The sequence below is a fragment of the Rattus norvegicus genome, chromosome 11, assembly GCF_021556685.1.
Source record: "Rattus norvegicus strain SHRSP/BbbUtx chromosome 11, alternate assembly SHRSP_T2T, whole genome shotgun sequence".
Taxonomy (NCBI): Eukaryota; Metazoa; Chordata; class Mammalia; order Rodentia; family Muridae; genus Rattus; species Rattus norvegicus.
Window position 1 is genome coordinate 93,610,645 of NC_141544.1, and position 13,301 is coordinate 93,623,945.

A 13,301-nucleotide genomic window follows, 5' to 3' on the forward strand; every position below is an offset into this window, starting at 1 on the left:
TTAGGTAGCTGCTCATCCTTCCTGTCACAATTATGGTCCTTTCTTGCCTCCTGTTGATCACTTTTTTGGCTTCCACCACTTCTGTGATTTCCTGTTTCCTCACATCTTCCTCAATGGTTATCTCTCAGAACCTTTTCTGCTTCCTAGATGTCTCACCTTCTAGTCTACCCTTTCTTATAGGCCATAGGTTTTTTTTTAATTGACAGGTGATATATCCATACAGACATAACATATTCTCTCTAAAATTCTCCATTTTAGTTCAGTAAAAGGCTCTTTTTCTTTTGAATATAAATTTAATATAAAAATTATGAAACAATTAAGAAAACTATAAGGTACTATATATGTGTACAATGTCCAGTTCATAGTATTTGGCAATTAAGGAAAAAATTCTATTATCTATCCAATTTTTGGGTATTCACAGTTTCTATCCTAATTTATATTACCATCTTAAAACATTTTCTTAGACCCAGAACATCCTCTTAAATCCTAAACTTAAGTTTATAATAAGATTATGACTATCTTCAACTTCATCAGAGATCTGAGAAGGAATAAATACTATCTGAGTATACAGGAAGAGCAGGAACACAGATTCCAAAAATTATAAAAATGACAGAGACTGCTGACCATCCGACAGTCCCCACTATTCTCTATAAGATTGAAGGATCCGTCTTCAGCCTTCTGGCGAAGAATATCTGACCAACATTTTGTGAAGCAGAAATTATGAAGGACTTGTTTACCCAGTCTTGGCAGAGCTTGGGAGTTGACTTCCCTGCATCCATTTGTCCTTTCTGGACAGATTTGTCTATAGTTAAAGCATGGCCATTTTCTTTGCCCAGTGGCTAGCTTGCCACAATTAAAGCAACTCCATATGGTTGTTGATGTTCAACATCTTTGAAGTGGGATGGGGTGCTGTCAGGAGTTGACATGTCTCAATGTCAAAAAGCCTTAAGTTAATAAACAAAACATCTTTAAATGCCATAATCTGTGAGTCTCTGAGGTTCTCAAAGACTATTTATTGATAATATATCTGAATTGTTAAATATTTTTTACGTTAAGCTATTTATTATTTGAATAACCTTGAAAACATTTTATTGCCATTAACTAAACTAGTATCTAATATGACCATGAATTTGACTATCTGACTATTAATTTGTACTTCTTTGCCATCTCAAATATTTTATAACTTGTATTTTTATCACCCCTAACAGTTTGCAATAGCAGTTTTCAAAAGGATTAGAACTTTATATTGCATCTTTAAGAATTATAGAAGTACAATGTCTCAATGCCTCAGGAAAAAAAAAATATATATATATGTATGTATATATCCATCCTCAATGTTGCATCAAAATATAAAGATCTTCACCAATGTAAGATTAAGTCTATAAAAAGCTTTTTGGTTTAAGAGTTCAATAATCTACCCATATTTGCCTAATTTCTTAAAATATTTCTGTATCCCCCTTTTTTTCAGCTGCCTTTTCCATACGAGAGAGAGAGACAGAGAGACAGAGAGAGACAGAGAGAGAGACAGAGAGAGACAGAGAGAGAGAGAGAAAGGAAAGGAAAGAGAAATTCCTGAATCTAACCTCCCTATTTTGTCTCCTCCCAGTTCAAGACTAATATAATTTATAATTATCTCCTAAAATGACAACATATAACTCATAAAATGACCAAAACCATCCACACCAATTTAAGGGACTGGAATGATGATCTTCTTATAATTGCTTCCTGATGAACTGGTGTGAAGAATTCATTTTTTGAGGTCCTAGAAAATTAGAATAATGGTTAGTCTTAAGAAAGCTAGCTCTAGCTTATTGTCCAGTCTCTGTGTGCTGAGAAAGTTCAGGCCTTCATTAAAGTCCTGACTGGACCAGTCTGAAAGACTGGATGATCCAAGATCATCTGGGATTGACAGCCCTTCCTGAAGTTGTTCTCAAAACAAATCTCTGGAAACAGCATCAGTTGAGGCAGGATCAGGTGTCCCAACATCCTTGAGGGTGGGTCTTGGGAGGACTGTTTTCTTCGCTTTCCATTCTGCAATATATAAATCTTTCAAGCAACATAGAACTGTATAAAGACATTTGTACAAAGTGTGCAGGGTGCCCAGATCAATTAAGGATCATTTCCTGCTCTTTGTTTAGCAGCTGAAAGACAACAGTCTTTCTTTAGAAGTTAGTTTGATCGTATAATTAAACTGTAATATAAATCTGCAATCATGCCATATGAAAAGATGTTATATAATTATAAGAATTCTGTAGTCATCAAGATTTATTGGTCATGTAAGCTGACATTCTGGCTGGGGACATATATGTACCAGTCAGTTTCGAGAGGGCTTAGCATTGTATACTCCCAGTGCATTTTGTCCTGATGGTTTTCTCCCATAGGCAGCCAAGATCTTCAGGGGGTCTTCCTCTATCAAATCTGATCCTTATTACTTTAGAAAGTGTCTGCATGAAATTTTTAAGCAAATGGATGAAACTAGAAAATATCATCCTGAGTGTGGTAACCCAATCACAAAAGAACACATAAAATATGCACTCACTGGTAAGTGGATATTAGCCCCAAAACTCCGAATAACCAAAATACAATTTACAGACCACATGAAGTTCAAGAAGAAGGAAGACCAAGGTGTGGATGCTTCAGTCCTTCTTAGGAGGCTGAACAAAATACTCCCAAGAGGAAATACAGAGACAAGGTTTGGAAAAGAGACTGAAAGAAAGGCCATCTAGAGCCTGCCCCATCTGGGGATCCATCCCATATACAGTCACCAAACCCAGACATTATTGTGGATGCCAAGAATTGCATGTTCACAGGAGCCTGATATAGCTATCTTCTGAGATACTCTGGCAGAGACTGATAAATATAGAGGTGGATACTCACAGCCAATTATCGGACTGAGAACCGGGTTCCCAATGGAGGAGTTAGGGAAAGAACTGAAGGAGCTGAAGGGGTTTGCAGCCCCATAGGAAGAGCAACAATATCAACCAACCAGACACTCCAGAGCTCCCAGAGACTAAACCACTAACCAACGAGTACAAATGGAGTGACCCATGGCTCTAGCTGCATATGTATCAGAGGATGGCCTTGTCGAGCATCAATGGGAGGAGAGGCTCTTGGTCCTGTGAAGGCTGGATGTCCCAGTATGGAGGGATGCCAGGGCAGGGAGGTGGGAGGTACCTGTGCGTGGGTGGGGAAGCACCCTCATAGGAGTAGGAGAAGGGAGGATGGGAAAGGGGGTTTCCAGAAGGGAAACTGGGAAAGGAGATAACATTTGAAGTATAAATAAAGAAAATATCCAATAAAAGAAAAGAAAAAAAAGTGTCCCATGACTTTTCTTCTTTCCTATTAACATAAACCTAGAGCCTCTCTCTCAACATAGCATGCCTTTGGTCCAGCAGTCTGAAATCATTAAAAGTATAGATGAATTCAATCCAGCAGTCCCCTTTCTATTTAGGTCTGCTTTATTTTGAGCTGTCTCAAAGAGGATGTACCATATCACCATAACTATTGAACTTATAATCATCTTCATTTTGATAATTTAAAACAATTAAAACTAGTTAAAACTATTATTAATAGTAGTAGTCGTCGTTGTTGTCATCGTTGTTGTTGTTTTTGTATTTATTGAGACAGGGTTTCTCTGTGTAGCCCAGGCTGACTCGGATTTTCTTTGTTTCTCGATTGGCTTTGAACTCTATAGGAACCTATCGGTCCCTGTCATTTACTCCCAAGTTTTGAAATCAAATGCCTGGATTTATTTATTTTTATCTATGTACCCTTGAAAACATTTGTATCGATTCCCATTTCTTTCTCCCTTTTTTGGAGCTTAATATCTATGTGTGTAAATATACTTATATTCCCTTCTTCTTTATATAAATTATTTTTCTCTGTATTCAAGTTTATTTAAATTTCCTTCCATTTGCTGTGTAAGCATATTCCCAAGCCATCATGGATCTGCTCCGAGTTTTTGCCGTGCACCAAACAGTCACCAGTTTCCCTGAGGGAGCTCACATTCAAGGAGACCAGCTGCTCAGAGCAGCATGACACCCTATTTCAAGTAAACTCTCAGCATAGCTTTTCTTTTTCTGTTGGATAAAAGCAAAACAACTCTGGCCCAACCCCAACTCTGGATCCTTTCAAAATAGCCAAATGTACTTTTTCTAGGGCAAAATACTTTTAGGAAAAAGAAAAGGCATTATTGTTCAGTTTGAAATTATAAATATACCTTATGTGGATAATTATACCTATATTCCCCTTCCTCTTTATATAAATTTAGGATTGATGTGTATTTATTTCTTAATTACTAAGGACACTTTTTACTTCTTATTAAGCAAAAGCATACATAGTGTCTTAGTCAGGGTTTCTATTCCTGCACAAACATCATGACCCAGAAGCAAGTTGGAGAGGAAAGTGTTTACTCAACTTACACTTCCACATTGCTGTTCATCACCAAAGGAAGTCAGGACAGGAACTCACACAGGGCAGGAAGCAGGAGCTGACGCAGAGGCCATGGAGGGATGTTAGTTACTGGCTTGCTTGCTTGCTTTCTTATAGAACCCAAGACTACCAGCCCAGGGACAGCACCACCTCCAATGAGCTGGGTCCTCCCCCCTTGATCACTAGTTGAGAAAATGCCTTACAGCTGGGTCTCATGGAGGCATTTCCTCAACTGAGGCTTCCTTCTCTGTGATAACTCCAGCTTGTGTCAAGTTGACACACAAAACCACCCAATACACATAGTATATTTAAGGGAAAAAATGTGTTATTTTGAATTTTAGACTGTCCTTTGCAAGTGGCTCTATCTATCAGCAGGGGTCTTACCCTGACTTTCTTGTGTGGACCAGACCGTTCTAGAATTCACAGAGATCTGCCTGTCTCTATCTCCTGTGTCTGCTCTACTTTAACTCAGATGCTGTGCTGTGCTTGACCATGCTACCATCACTTTGTTCACAGGGAGAGGCCTGGAGGCCTCTTTCATGTCCTGGGCCATAGGAGGCTGCATTTCCACCTGCTGAGCTTTACTTTCCGTAGGGTAGGACTGTGCTGTGTCAAGGGTGGGAGAACCTGGGAGTCTCCATGGGTTTTGCCCTTGCATCTGTTCCTCTGCCTTCAACCTGGGTATAACCCAGAGCTGGGTCCTACCCCTGAGCGGCTGCTGTGCTCTGCCCTTGGGAGAAACCCCAAGATCTGTGTTCTGTTTTTAAATTTAGTATGGGGCTTCTTAAAAAAAGAAAAAACACCTTTTGTACTACTTCTTTTTTCCTTGGCTAGGAAATCTCCTTCCCAGATGCTAGTCTTGGACTGCTCTGGGAAGCTTTGGCTTTGGTTTGCTTTCCTCCTCCTCTTCCTCCTCCTCCTCTTCCTCCTCCTCCTCTTCTTCCTCCTCTTCCTCCTCATCCTCTTCCTCCTCCTCTCCCTCCTCCCCCTCCTCTTCCTCCTCTGTGGGAGCCATATTGGATTTGGGCCTGGTTGCCTTGTCACTGTTTGGCCTTAGTCTTAGATTGTAGGATCAAAAGCCTCTCCCTGTAATTTATGGCACAAGAAGTTTGCATTCATGGAATGTTTTCAGCCTGAACAAGACCCTTCTGGGTCTCCAGCAAGGTTTGACCCCTGCTGAGCCCTGCTCTTGTATGTGGAAGCCTTTTGTTCCCAACTGGCAGTCTGGCCAGGTACTTCTCACCTGAGTCAAAGAATTAGGCTGGCCTTCCTGGTTATTTTCCTAATTTATTCAGACCATGTAGTCGGTCCTTTGTTACCGAAGTCTCAGCCAGGGTTCCCCACTGTGCTTCACAGATACCTGCTAAGTGGTGTACTTTGTATATATAGTTTGGTCAATAAAGAAACCAGAGCCTTTTCCTCTTCTGGCTTGACGCGAATAACCTGTGTGTGTGTGTTTCTTTCATCCCACAGGCTTTCGCCCGATTCTCGGTACGGGTGCAGGCGCCAACACTCCTTCTCTTCCTCTTCTCCCTCTTCCTTTTCCTCCTCCTCTTTTTTCTCCTCCTCCTCTTTCCCTTCCTTTGCCTCCTCTTTCTCTTCTTCCTCTTCCTCCTCCTCTTCCTCCTCCTCTTCTCCTTCTCTTCCTCTTCTCCCTACTCATCTTCCTCTTCCTCCTCCTCTTCCTCCTCCTCCTCCTCCTCCTCTTCCTGAAAGAGCGTACCCCAAAACGGGGAGCCGCGTCTCTCGCTCCGATCGCGGGGTGGGGTGCCCCCAGGAGTCACGAGTAGCCATTCTTTTTTTTTTTTTTTTTTTTTTTTTTTGGTTCTTTTTTTTCGGAGCTGGGGACCGAACCCAGGGCACGAGTAGCCATTCTTGATGTAACAGCAAGAGGTAGCTTTTATTAACAAGATCCCTATTAGCGGGATCCCGGGTCGATACGTATCCCATACAGGAGACAGAGGAATCGACCCCGAGCTTCCAAACTCAGGGGTTTATATAGGGGAGGTTAGGGGCATTCGAGCGGTTACACATGATTGGTCAATTCAAATGGTGCACAGTTACTTTCGGCGCGAAATTACATCAGCAAGGAGTACGTGCTCTCTAGCAGCTCGGCAGGCAGGTAGGGTGGCTCATCTCACTCAGGGGGTGAAGGAAGGGGAGGGGGTGGCTACAGATGATCAATGTCCTTGGGGTTGATAGCTGGTTTGGCAAGTCCTATCTCTGGCTCTCCCTCAGGCACGTCTGACCCTGCACATCCGGACTCTGACAATGAGTAACCTTTTTAAAACTCTAGTTCTACACTCCTCCTCTTCCTCCTCTTCTTCTTCCTCCTCTTTCTTCTCCTTCTCCTCTTCCTCTTCTTCCTCCTCCTCTTCCTCCTCCTCTTCTCTTTCCCCTCCTTCCTCTCCTCTTTCTCTTCTTCCTCTTCCTCCTCCTCTTCTTCTTCCTCCTCTTCCTTTTAAAAAAAGAGACTAAACCTTTTATCCGGGTAGCCTGACCTTTCCCAGCCTCTGGCCAGGAGTTCTAATTGCTGTTTAATTGTGTGCCATCTGAAAAAATTAGGCTTGGTTATTCCTCCCAGCCCCATGCTCTCCAGAAATAAGACTCAGACTCAAAATATATTTACAAAAAGCTTGGCCATATAGCTAGGTTCTACTCTGACTATATCATAAGTAAAACAACCCAATTATTTTAATCTACATTTTTCCCACATAGCTGGTTACCTGTGTTTTGGTACTATGTGTCTGTCTCCTCACATCTTCCCAGCAGATCTCCCACCTAACTCTTTCCCAGAATCCTTTCTGCCTCCTGGATGTCCTACCTTCTACCCTTTCCTATCGGCCACAGCATATTCTCTCTACAGCAACTATCCCTAGATACTGTAACCAACCCAAGTGAAGATATGTGGCTCAAGATAAGATAATTATCCCAAGAGGAGGTAAATAGCTCAAGATAGGTTAGGTAGCCCAAGATAGGTTAAATAACTCAAGATGAGGTAAGCGGTCCAAGAAGAAGTAACTAGCCGAGACAAGGTAAGTAACTCATGATAAAATAATTAACTGAAGATTGTTGTGGTGTGTTTACTGTAAGCTGCTCCCCTGTTCCCAGAAATAACGACTCTGTGACTCAAATATATTTACAAACACCTAGGCCATATAGATAGGCATGTTTTGCAACAAGCCCATCATTTAATAACCAGTTTCTTATAATCTTAGTTCTCCATGGTTACCTCTGCTCAGGTCCCATGCATCTCTTCCTTTATGTCCTGGGAAAGACTAGCTCTCCCCAGAAGCCTTTCATCCTATCAGATGTCCCACTTTCTATTCTACCCTTTCCTATTGTCCATAGGCTTTTTTATTGACAGGTGATGCATCCATACAATACACGAGATATCCTCTCTACAATGCCCCCTTTCAGTCCAATAAAGGGCTCTTTTTCTTTTAATAATAAACTATATACAATAATGACTATCTTGAAAATTGTCAGGTAAGTTTTACATAACATGTCTAATCCATGTGTATTTGGCAAATTAGGACAAAGTATTTTATCATCTATCCTATCCTGGTGAGTTTAGAGTTCTGTACCTAAATCATTTTTTATCCTAGCTAGCATTACCAACAGAAAACATCTTCTTATATCTAAAAATGTTTTCTTAAATCCTAAACAACTTAAGCTTAATTGTGAGACTATAGTTATCTAGTCTTCAACCCCATCAGAGACCTGAGAAGAACTATTACCTGAGTATGCAGGAAGTGCAGGCGAGCAGCTACAGACCTGGCAGAGACAGTTGGCCGTCTGGACAGCCCCTCAAAATTTCTCTGTGTTGTTGGAGCATCATCTTCAACCCTCTGGCCCAGAAAATCTTTCAGACTTTTCTGTGAAACAAGAATTATGAAGTCTTTCCTACCTTGTCCTTGCAAAGTTTGGCAGTTAACTTCCCTGCATCCTGTTTGTCCTTTTTGGACAGCGTTCTGTCTGTAGTTGAAGCAAGAGCATATTTGCTAGTTTGCCACAAGTGAAGCAAATTCCATATGGAGGTTCTTCAGTGCTCATCATCTTCTCTGAAGTAAAATGGGGTGCTGCCAGGAGTTTCCTAAAGAGTTTAAGTTAATAAAATATCTTTAGATGCCATATTCTCTGTATCTCTGAAGGTTTTGAAGACTATCTATCTATCTATCTATAATATATCTGAATTGTTTATTTCTAGCTATTTACTATCTGATTAACATTGAAAACATCTACAGGACAATAAACAAAGCTTATCTTTGTAAATAGCAAAATGAATGCTTACAAAAGCACACATTAAATTGACCACAAATTTGCATTCTTAATTTAAATAGTTTAAATAGTTTGTAATAGCAGCTTTCAAGGACTAGAACTTTACATTACACTTTCAAATGAGTTGCATAAGCACAATACTGTAACCTTAAGTTTTTTCAAATTCTATTTTTAATGATGGTTCTTAAACGCTTTACCCTCCCTTGTAGCCCACCACCCAGCAGAGGTAGTGAAAAAGAAAGGATACAGGGAAAGTAGACCTCTTTAGAAAGTTCTTTGGAGCAATTTCTATCTGCTTTGCCAGGAAATCTGCAGTTCAGTTCATAGGTTAGCAGCAGCTGCTAGATCCAGTCACAGACACTTTACAGATACAGCAGCAGTCCAGTTTAGTAGAGTACGGATAGTGAGTTCAAATCTATGTACTACCTAGCATAGACAGCCAGGCCTCAGCCTCAGCACAAGTCACCAGGAGGGACTAGCAGGAATGCCAGGAAAAGTTCTTCGCTGTGCCTTCTCTCTCAGGGAAGTGAGGATCAGTGACTACTTGAGACCAGCAAGCATTGCATGGCTAGCTCTATAAACAAGCCCAGCCCAACCTCTGTCCCTTGAGTTCTATTTATAGTCCCTGCAAACATCATGTGTCCTCTATGGGTTTGCCTCAGCTCATTTGTCTGTCTCAGCACATGTGTCTGCCTCAGCTGACATCACTCTGCCAATCAGCACAAATCCACAGAAGCTGCAAGAAACTCAGTACACCATCAGATTTTTGGTGCATTTCTCTCTATGGAGTCCCAACAAATGGACCTCGACTATGTAATGTAAAGCGAACCAACACATGCATGTTGTTAGCAAAGAATCCCTCATCATGTGTCCTTTCATGTGCTTTCTTTAGCAGAACATCTTTTCTACTGTGTCTGCTTCAGCGAAATGTTTTTGTATGACTCTGCCTTAGCTTTTCTCCTATGTACACTTCAGCAAAACTGTTGGGAGCGATGCCCTTGAAACCCTCCATTATTGATGTTATTATTATTATTATTATTATTATTATTATTATTATTATAGTTTTCCATGACTGGGTTCATGGAAAATCCCCAGCCAGCTGCAGAAGACTAATACAAATCTGGTGGTCAGGATGAATAATAATATGATAAAGTTCCGACCTTGCTGAGAAGTACATCTGACGTCAAGATACCCAATGTGATGACCTGTAACCTTTCTGAAAAACCAACATCCTGTTGACATCAGCTGACCACATGAATACTGTGTCCTAGGCCTGCGTAAATGTTTCCCACTTCACCCCCTCTCTCTGTTACCCCTGTTATGGTATAAATTCAGCCTTGGGAAAAAAATTGTCGCCTTGATCAGACTCTTGTCTTGGCATCCTTCTTCACCTCTCTTGTTCCCCATTCTCTGCAGCCTCATTGATTCAAAACACTCCTTCATGTGTTTGCCCCAGCAAAATGCCATCTAATAAAACTAACTTTCCGAAGAACCCTTAAGTTTCCACTTCACAATATCTTTGCATGTTGTAACAAAATATAATACTAAGTCTGTATTATTATACAAAGATCTATATCAATGTAACCATATATAACCTTTCTACTTTAAAAGTATATTCAATAATCCACCCTTTATTTCTATAATTTCTATATCATTCCTATATTTCCCATTTTCTTTTTACCACTTTCCACCCCCTTTCACTTACATAAGAAAGAAGGATGGGGTGGGGGGGGGAGAAACAGAGAAATCCCTGAGTCTAATCTTCTATACTTTGTCTCCTCCACAATTAAAACCATTAAACAAACAACAAACCCCCTCTGAGTTGGAGTCCTCAAACCCTCCACAAGCCTCCTTGAAGAAGGCCTGTGCTCAATGGACAGTGGAAGGAGTGTGGGAGGGTCAGCTATCCTCACTGAGACACAGCTGTACAGATTGGAAATTGGTGCTGATGGAGAAAGGCCGGCTGCTGTTAGTTGTTCGTGGCTGCGGAAACTGAGTGTGGTTGGGAGCAAGACAGAATGTGGAAAGGAGTCTACCTCATCAGTTCTCACCTTCGCCCCATGTCTTCTAAAGAGAAAACAGCACTGGTCCAGCTGGGAAAAGAGGGCTGTTCCCCAGCTGTGGTGGTTTGAATATGCTTGGCCCAGAGTAGTACTTTTAGGAGGTGTGGCCTAGTAGGAATTGTGTCATTGTGGGGGTGGGCTTTGGAGGTCTCTTCTCATGCTCAGGCAGTGCTTACTGCAGAAGAGAGCTTCCTCCTGGTTGCATTTGAATCAAGATGCAGAACTCTCAGCTCCTCCTCTAGCACTATGTTTTTCTGCATGCTGTCTGCTATGATGATAATGGACTACGCCTCTGAAACTGTAAGCAAGCCCCAATTAAATGTTTGCCTGTATAAAAGATACCTTGGCCATGGTGTCTCTTCATAGCAATGGAAACCTCACTAAGATAGAAGTTGGCACTTGGAGTAGAGTATTGCTATGATAGACCTGACCATGTTTTTGTTTGGAGGAATGTGGATATTGGGACTTTGGAATTAGAAAGCCGTGGAATGCTTTAAGTGGAACTTAATGGGACATCCTAGTAAGAATATGGAGGACATTGGTGCTGAGAGTGATTTGAACTCTGGGAATCATGTTTATGATGATTTGGTAAAGAATGTTGCTTTGTGCCTTTGTCTGTCTGAGGCTAAGGTAAAGACACTTATATTAATTGCGTTGATAATGGAAGTCTCAGAGAAGCCAACAGACTTTGTTCTCTGGTGTACTGTCATATAGAACATTGTGATGAAGTGTAGAAAACTTAGAAAGGAAAAATACAAAATGTATGGTTCAAAGAGTAAAGGGCACCAGGAAGTGGACTGAAGTTAAATCCTGTGTTCAAGGGTATAAATGGAATTAAGGGAGTGGTGGTGTTGGGGCAAAATCCCATTCAGTTCAATATATGCATTTGCAGTTGTACAAGGGAGATATATTAGGCATTATTATGATATGGTTATTGTTTTTCTTTGGATATAAGGAGATATGATTATGTGTTAAATTGACACAAATAGCCTGTGATGGCAATTCCCAGTCTTAAACTTGATTAAGGTCTATAATAAAAATCTAAACTCCAGGCATGGTGGTGAATGATTTTAAACCCAGGAGACAGAAGGAAGCAGATTTCTGAGTTCCAGGCCAGCGTGGTACAGAGCAAATTCCAGGTAAAGAACAGCTTAAGTCCAGGTGTGGTGGTACATACCTTTAATCGTAGCATTCAGGAGACAGAGCCATGAAGATCTCTGACTTCAAGGTCAATCTACAGAGCAAGTTCCAAGACAGTCAAGGTTAGGCAGTGAAGGAGTTGGAAAACAGAAAGCTGATATTAATATAATAGAACAGGGAGGCCATATTCTAGCTCCAGCAAGCGTCAGAACTCAACAGCTATGGTCATATAGCTCTTTTGCTTTAGAGTCAAGAATAGAAGGGACTACTGGGACAAGTGATGCTGGTCAGCTAGAGCTAAGAAATTTTTGATAATCAAAAAGAGACCAGCAACACTGAGGTGAAATCTGAGAAGTGCTTTCTGAGAGTACAGAGAAGCTATGTTCCAGAGATAGCTAAGGTTGTAACTCATGCTGCAGCTAGAGTTGGTAATGTGTAAGAGTCACCCAGCTAACACTGGTTTTCAAAGGCATAAAGGGGTCATAGAGAACAGCTGAGATTTGGCCCTGTGAGAGGTCAGGAAAGACCATTGGTGAAGGTGTAGCCTCAGTTGCAGTTGATGACCCAGGACTGAAGGAGGCATGCAAAGAAATTGAGGCTTGGCACAATAAAGGGAGTCTATGGGAGGCTATTGGTCAAGCCTAGTTGCAGTAGAAGATCCTATCAAAATGGAGATGCCAATACCATGGGATGATCACCAAGGACAGCACCAGCAGTGGAATGGAGTCAATCAGAGCCTAGAGCACTACAGAGGACAGAGCTGGAGAATTGAACCCTTTGGAGGAACCCAAAAGATTATGTGTGGATCCCAGAGATTAGAGCAAGAATAAAGTTGAGTGTTCATTTCAGCAGCATATATACTAAAATTGGAATGATACAGAGATTAGCATGCCCCCTGTACAAGGATGTCAGGCAAATTCATGAAGCATTCCATATTTTTCACATGGTATGCACTCACTGATCAGCAGATATTAGCCCAAAAGATCAGAATACCCAAGATACAATTCACAAACCACATGAAGCTCAAGAATAAGGAAGACCAAAGTGAGGATGCTTCAGACCTTCTTAGAAGTGGAAACAAAAATACTCACAGGAGGAAATATAGAGACAAAGAGTGGAAAAGAGATTGAAAGAAATGTCTTTAAGAGACTGCCCCACCTGGGGTATCCATCCCATATACAAATACCAAAACCAGACAAAATTGCAGATGCCAAGAAGTACATGCTGACAGAAGCTTGGTATAGCTGTCTCCTGAGAGGCTATGCCAGAGCCTGACAAATACAGAGGCAGATGCTCACAGCCAAACATTGAACTGAGAATGAGGTCCCCAATGGAGGGCTTAGAGAAAGGACTGAAGGAATTGAAGGGGTTTGCAACCCCATAAAA

General features: G+C 41.2%; 1 non-coding gene across 1 annotated transcript; it reads left to right on the plus strand.

The window, feature by feature from the left end:
* The first annotated feature begins 12,751 nt into the window (after positions 1-12,751).
* Positions 12,752-12,855, plus strand: LOC120095818 (U6 spliceosomal RNA). Its single transcript, XR_015633830.1, has one exon. It is a non-coding gene; the product is annotated as a U6 spliceosomal RNA (small nuclear RNA).
* The last annotated feature ends 446 nt before the right edge of the window (positions 12,856-13,301 follow it).